The sequence below is a fragment of the Onychostoma macrolepis genome, chromosome 04, assembly GCF_012432095.1.
Source record: "Onychostoma macrolepis isolate SWU-2019 chromosome 04, ASM1243209v1, whole genome shotgun sequence".
NCBI classification, from domain to species: Eukaryota; Metazoa; Chordata; class Actinopteri; order Cypriniformes; family Cyprinidae; genus Onychostoma; species Onychostoma macrolepis.
Window position 1 is genome coordinate 1,327,536 of NC_081158.1, and position 7,538 is coordinate 1,335,073.

The following is a 7,538-nucleotide window of genomic DNA, read 5'->3' on the forward strand; positions in this document are numbered from 1 at the left end:
TGAGCTAATTCAGTTTTAATGTGCATCTAGAATGACTGCAGATGAGGCATTAAGTGCATGGCACTGCGACCAACTTACCATTTTACAGAGTTTAATATAGCAATGTGGTCGCTCAGTTTTTCAAGATCAGTTTTAATCGTGTAACTGTTAATAATCGATTTGAAAAAAGAAATGAAGTGTTACTATGCACAGGCCGTATTGATTGCAAACAAAAATAAGAGAAGTAAAGAAAACACGGTACTGTGTGTGTGTGACCATGGACCACAAAACCAGTCTTAAGTGTCATTTTTTTCTAAATTGAGATTTATACATCATCTGGATAGGACAATATTTGGCTGAGATACAACTATTTGAAAATATGGAATCTGAGGTTGCAAAAAAATCTAAATATTGAGTAAATCGCCTTTTAAGTTGTCCAAATGAAGTTCTTAGCTATGCATATTACTAATCAAAAATGAAGTTTTGATATATTTACGGTAGGAAATTTACAAAATATCTTCATGGAACGTGATCTGTACCTAATATCCTAATAATTTTTGGCATAAAAGAAAAATCAATCATTTTGACCCATACAATGTATTTTTGGCTATTGCTACACATATACCCCAGCGACTTAAGACTGGTTTTGTGCTCCAGGGTCACATATATAGGATTTTTAAAATTGGTTTACAAAAATAAACTCATCCTATTGTTTTCATCATCTATACATTTATAAAAACTTAGAAGGTGGTCCACTATTGCATTCTAAAGGGAATCATTAGAAGTACACTACCTGAATGGTCCATAGTAGCAAGAGGTAAATTTAGCACTGTAGCTCAGCACTGACACCTAAGAAAGGAAAAAGAGATCGAGTCAGTATCTGCTGTATTCAATTTAACACTTTTGTTTGCAACCAGAAGTGAGATTTCTCTCAACCTTGTTTCCAAGATTATTGGCGATTAGAGCTTGCTTAATGGCTGCAATTCGTCCATCCATCATATCTGAAGGGGTGATGATATGGCATCCTAGGGGAAGAAAAAAGCATTGACAGAATGTGATTATGACTTCTTTATACCTATTACTCAAAAATACACATATTATGTGTAAATGGCTACAGATTAATAGAATTTAGAACTAACCTGCTCGAGCATAAGCCAGAGCTACTTCAGCCAACCCCAAACAGCTGACAGCATTATCCAAGCTGCCATCTTCATGCAGGATTTCTTAAAGGTGCCATAGATAAAGTCACAAATCACACACTATGGTAGTATCACCGTAAAGAGTTTATTTAAAAATGCCAGGCAATTCATTATTTGTTTATGTTTAAATGTGTAATTTGCCTTTTCACTGGCAGCTACAACGGTGCTCTTGGGCTCTATATATGGATGCTGCATCATGCTTAAAGGGATAGTTCACCCAAAAATTCTGTCATCATTTACTCACCCTCAAGTAGTTCTAAACCTGTATGAATATCTTTGTTCTGCCGAACACAAAGGAAGACATTCTGAAGAATGTGGGAAACAGAGCAGTTCTGGGGCACCATTGACTTCCATAGTATTTTTTTTTTCCTACTATGTAAGTCAATGTTGCCCCAAAACAAATCTTTTACAAACTTTCTTTAAAATATCTTCCTGTGTGTTAGGCAGAACAAAGACTTTCATACAGGTTTGGAACTACTTGATGGTGAGTAAATGACAGAATTTTCATGTTTGGGTGAACTATCCCTTTAAAGGGTTACTCCACCCCAAAATGAAAATTGTTTCATTAATCACTTACCCCCATGTCGTTCCAAACCCATAAAAGCTTCGTTTGTCTTCAGAACACAATTTAAGATATTTTTGATGCATTCTGACAGCTCTCTGACCCTCCCATAGACAGCAATGTAATTAACACGATTAACGTCCAAGGAGATCGGTAAAATAATCCATGTCACATCAGGGGTTCAACCGTAATTTTACGAAGCTACGAGAATATTTTTTGTATGCAAAGGAAACAAAAATAACAAATTTATTCAACAATTCTCCTCCTCCTTTTTGGAGAGTATCCACTGCACACAAACAGCGTACGCTGTTCTGTGTCAGCTGGGCCACGCGTGTGGTGCGTGTGGACGTTAATCGTGTTAATTACATTGCTGTCTATGGGAGGGCCAGAGAGCTGTCAAAAATATCTTAAATTGTGTTCTGAAGATGAATGAAGCTTTTATGGGTTTGGAACGACATAGGGGTAAGTGATTGATGACAAAATTTTCATTTTGGGGTGGAGTAACCCTTAAAGTAATGTTTTTGGATAAAAATGTGAATGGAATGAAAAATAAGAAATTATAAGCCAGTAGTGTTCAGATGGTCATGTGATCTCAACATGGCAGCCACCATTATAGGGAGTCTTTCTGTCATATGAAAAAACTGTGTGTTTTGTCAGAAGTACTATTTGCTAAAAAAACTAAAACAAAAAACTGGAATGCAATATTGATTATCAGTAGCATATTGTTATCAGACAATATTAAAGTTTATTATATTTATTTAATACATTTATTAATAATAATAAATGTAGAACATTTATAAATTTAATAATTAATAAATTTAGTACATTTATTTCTTTATTTATTGTTTGTTCATTTGTTAATGTTAATTTCCCCTAATTTTACATTTTGATTGCTTTTTCCACGATCAAACACTTCTTTAAGTAAATTTTTAAAAACAATTATAATTTAATAGCACTGATAAATGTATGTTTAGAATCTTTTAATGTATCTTTAGAATTTTAAACTTTTTTTTTTTCATACTGTGCATTTTAATGTTATGATGTCTAATTATAAAAAAATATATAATCCCGCACACTATCAGTCCATACTAAATATAGAAATGTATTATTACAAGAAACAGCAACTGTTTCTTGTAATAATAAATTTCTATATTTAGCATGGACTGACCCTCATCAGGCATGCCTGATGAAGGTCAGTGGACCGAAACGTTCTTGTTTCTTGTAATAATACATTTCTATATTTAGCATGGACTGACCCTCATCAGGCATGCCTGATGAAGGTCAGTGGACCGAAACGTTCTTGTTTCTTGTAATAATACATTGCTATATTTAGCATGGACTGACCCTCATCAGGCATGCTTGATGAAGGTCAGTGGACCGAAATGTTCTTGTTTCATACTGTGCATTTTAATGTTATGATGTCTAATTATAAAAAAAATATATAATCCCGCACACTATCAGTCCATGCTAAGTATAGAAATTTATTATTACAAGAAACAGCAACGTTGCTGTTTCTTGTAATAATACATTTCTATATTTAGCATGGACTGACCTTCATCAGGTCAATTAGTTATGGGAAAAATATCACATTAAAATTATTAATTCATTTAAATGACATAAAACCCCTGTTTCAGCACCGATTAGTTTCCACTACAGTTTTGAAAAATGCTGCAAACATGAGTGAAAAAAACTCATTGAGTTAAAAGCATCGAGGCATGCTGTGATTCACTATTACACTGGACAAAATGAACATATATTTTACACAAATATACACATCCAATAGACTTGTTCAAAATCTGCACACAACCAGTAATCACCACAAAATGCCAGTTAGAATTGTGAAGATATTTTGAATTGTTATTGAATATTGTACAATTGACTTTCATTGTATGAACAACAACAAAAAAATTATGTTCCATAAAAGAAAGTCATACAGGTCTGAAACAACAAAGTAAGTGACGACAGAATTTACATTTTTGGGTGAGCTATCCCTTTAATACCCATTTAAAATCCATTAATCTCATAGAATTATTTATACAATTGTAATTGCAGTGTGAATGTATTCATGCTACATCTACGCTGCAATAAACAGTCTGTAAATACACTATATTGCCAAAAGTATTGGGTCACTCCCTTCTAATGAACGGCTTTAACTACTTTAGATCTTAATATACAAATCTTAATGTTTAAGCATATAATGATAATGATATAATATAATTTAGTCAGTGTGGAAGAACTTGACTGGTCTGCAGAAAGCCAAGTTCTAATCCAAGCTGAACACCTCTGGTGTGACTTTAAATGCAGATCTTGAGCCAAAACACCAATGACTTGTACATATGCAACCTGATCTCACAGAATTCCGTGTAATGTTCACGGACTTAATTAACCCCGAATCTGTGGTGGCATCACGGAATCGCCGAAAATTCCGTGATGGGCTCACAGAAGGCATCAGCCGTGGTCCATGCACGGATTCACTGGTTCAACACCAGCGCTGCATCGGACCACGTAAAAAGAGTGACTCCGATGCAGTTATACTTTCACTGGAGTACCTGACCCACCCCTACCCTAAACCTACCCAGTTCTGAACAATAATGATGACGATAAATTTCCCAGTATCGCGTCGGCATATTGATGCTAAGGGTTTCCGTGCGTGGAGCACGGCTGAAGCCTGTCACTGACTTACATTGGTATCACTTCTGTGAGCCCATCACGGAATTTTCGGCGATTCCGTGATGCCACCACAGATTCGGAGGTTAATTAAGTCCGGTTGACATATGGGTACAGTCATTTTAGACACTTCCAAAACTGTTGCAAAAGAGATGGAAATACAATTTTTAAATACATGAATTATGTTTCCATCGTTGTTGCCACGGTTTTGGAAGTGCCTTTTTCTGTTCTAAAGAAGGAGGTGTCCCAATACGTTTGTCCATATAGTGTATGTACAAGTCATTGGTGTTTGGTAAATAGTTTTTGGCTCAAGATCTGCATTTAAAGTCACACCAGAGGTGTTCATCTGGGATTAGGACTTGGCTTTCTGCAGACCGGTCAAGTTCTTCCACACTGACTCAATCAATCATTTCTTTTTGAACCTTGCCTTATACACAGAGGCATTGTCATGTTAGAATAGAAAAGGGTCCTGTCCAAACTGTTGCTTTAAAATTAGAAGCACACAATTCCCTAGAAGATCATTACATGCTTAAACATTAGTAATTTCCATGAGTACAAATCTTAAAGTAGTCAAACCTGTTCATTAGAAGGGGGTGACCCAATACTTTTGCCAATATAGTGTATATCTAAATACTGATTCAGATGCAGCTTCTGAAAAAAAAATCATGAGCATTGTTGCCTAAAACTCTGTAATAAATTCTATGTTGAATCTAATAAAATCTTTCTTTCTGAAGCTACTTTTTGTAATGTCTATTTGATGCCTCTCTCATTTAACACAATAATAACATTACATTTTCTTTCAGGGGTAAAGTGTTAAGTCAAAATTGATGTGCAATTACTTGAATTAATCACCACATTGTGTAATTAATTTGATTAAAAATTGTAATAGCTTTACGGCCCTAACTTCTTCATAATATACTACGACTTACATTATTGATGACAATATTACTGAAACTGTAATATAAATTAAATATAACTAAAACTTTTCACCAACCTTCGCAACTTTTGCTGGAACTCCAAAAATCAGCACACACTTCAGGCCTTTATCCACAAGGGGACAAAATAAATCCTCTAAATCTTATTTACACCATATCTGAAAAATACATAAAAACATCATATGTAAACTTGACTAAGATGTCTTAACAACACTATGGCGTGAGTTTTTTTCTATATATGTATGATATACTAGGGTTATGTGCCGTTCTAAGCACAAGTTTCAGGATATTACCCATTTTACTAGAGCTCCCATATTGGGCATTGCATTCATAAGGCTTGTTTGAGATGTGCCTCGCCTCACCTGAAATGTAGGCGAGAGTAGGCGGCTGCAGTGAGGGGAGGAGTGAAATAAGCGCAGTCAAGACGGAAGTAGAACGAGATCAAAGGCAGATATTGCGTTATTCTCACTCATATGCTGTGCTGCTGGTAAACATAATATGATTTCAGTTCTGTTGCTTTTATATGAATATAAAAATGATGAACAAGACACTCAAAGTGCTTGCTATTTAATTCCATACGAAAGGCGTATTTATCATTCATTTTTATTTATATAAAAATATAAATTATTGTGAACAAGAACATTTGATTAACAAAATATTTGTACCAAATTTAACCCTCTGGGATCTGAGGGTGTTTTGGGACTCCGGAAAAGTTTTGACATACCCTGACATTTGTGCTTTTTTCAGTTGCTTATAAATATTTTAATGGCTAAAGTCTAAAAACACTGTATTCAGCACAAACTGGGCTACAATAATATGTGAGCAGCATGTACGTACATGATTGTGTTTTTGAGAAAACAATGTTTATGCGTGGTTTGAAAAAAACGAAAAAACGAAAATAAAAAACTGAAATAAGGCCATAAAACACATACAGAACATTTGTTCACAAGACTTTTGAGAACTGGATCTTGTAGCCTAGAATATTTGCTTCAAAATGATCTGAAAATAATCTAACTCACTCATTCAGAGAAAAAAATATATTGATTTAAATTTTCTAAGTCACTTTTTGAGTGGAAAGGCTCTATGCAAGAGGGCGTGACTCACACCTGAGAAGACAAAGGCCCACATAATGAGCTCCATAATGAGCCATTCAGTCAGGTGTGTGACTGAGAGAGAAGAGTTACAAGAAAGAATGTGAGGAAAAAAGAAATGTGTATACATATAACTATCACATAAAATAACTTGAGATTCACTTGCGAGTGCAGTTAAACAGTTTATTAGGAACAAACAAACAAATAAACAACAGAAGAGTCAAGACATAGTGGGTGCAATATCCAAAATATCCAAAACAGTGGCAGGAAACTGGATCCCAGGAAAACAGGAGACAGCAGAAACTGCATGAGAAAACAAAACAGACGTGAGCAACACAGTAAAGATTGGTCTAAACTTTCTTAGACATTACTTTTATATCATTGTTTATAGAGCATATAACTATCCTCACATCGTGCACTCGATTTCACACATTTTATTCTGGAGTTATAGTTTGGGAAAAGGTCACCTAGTAAATGCCTTCAACTTTGTCACAACAACACATTATTGAATGCCAATAAGAAACATTACTTACTCGGTATAAAGTATCTCCTACTCTGCGGCTCCAGCTGCGCTCGCGCTCTGTTTGTGAGGTAAAACAATAAGCGTCTTCTGAGGTAAATATAACTCTTTTTCCTCTCAGCGCGTTTCTGAGGTAAATATAACTCTTTTTCCTCTCAGCGTGTTCTTCCAAAACTGAAAAGTATCCGAGATGAACGCATTGCTTCTTTGTTTATGGTGGTGTGAGCGTTTACATGCCGCGTGGCTCGCGTGGAGATTTGTAATAACAATAGCGCGAGCAGCGCGTGGGCGTGACCTAATTAGAGATAATGAAACCAGACGGAAAAACTGGACATGTCCTTGGTTTCATACGGATTACTTTATCACCGAATATTTGTTTTCGGTAAGACTTACTTCATTTAACAGTAGACATGTCAAGCTTTCTATAGATATATTTCTCATGTCTCTGTGTGAAGTATTTGCTGAGTTACAGTTCATTTTAGTGACGTGTTTCAAAAAGCAGTTCGCGGAGACGGAGAAGACCAAGAGCGCACCCTGTTTGTTTTCTTTATTCTTCAAAAGCACAAAGTTTAGTTGTTATTATGA

General features: G+C 35.2%; 1 long non-coding RNA gene across 1 annotated transcript; it reads right to left on the bottom strand.

Annotated features, from left to right (window-relative positions):
* Positions 1–738: 738 nt before the first annotated feature.
* LOC131539494 (uncharacterized) lies at positions 739–5,686 on the bottom strand. Its single transcript, XR_009270887.1, has 5 exons — positions 5,636–5,686; positions 5,402–5,500; positions 1,119–1,202; positions 916–1,004; positions 739–828 (listed from the first exon to the last, which is right to left on the bottom strand). It is a non-coding gene; the product is annotated as an uncharacterized LOC131539494 (long non-coding RNA).
* Positions 5,687–7,538: the final 1,852 nt, after the last annotated feature.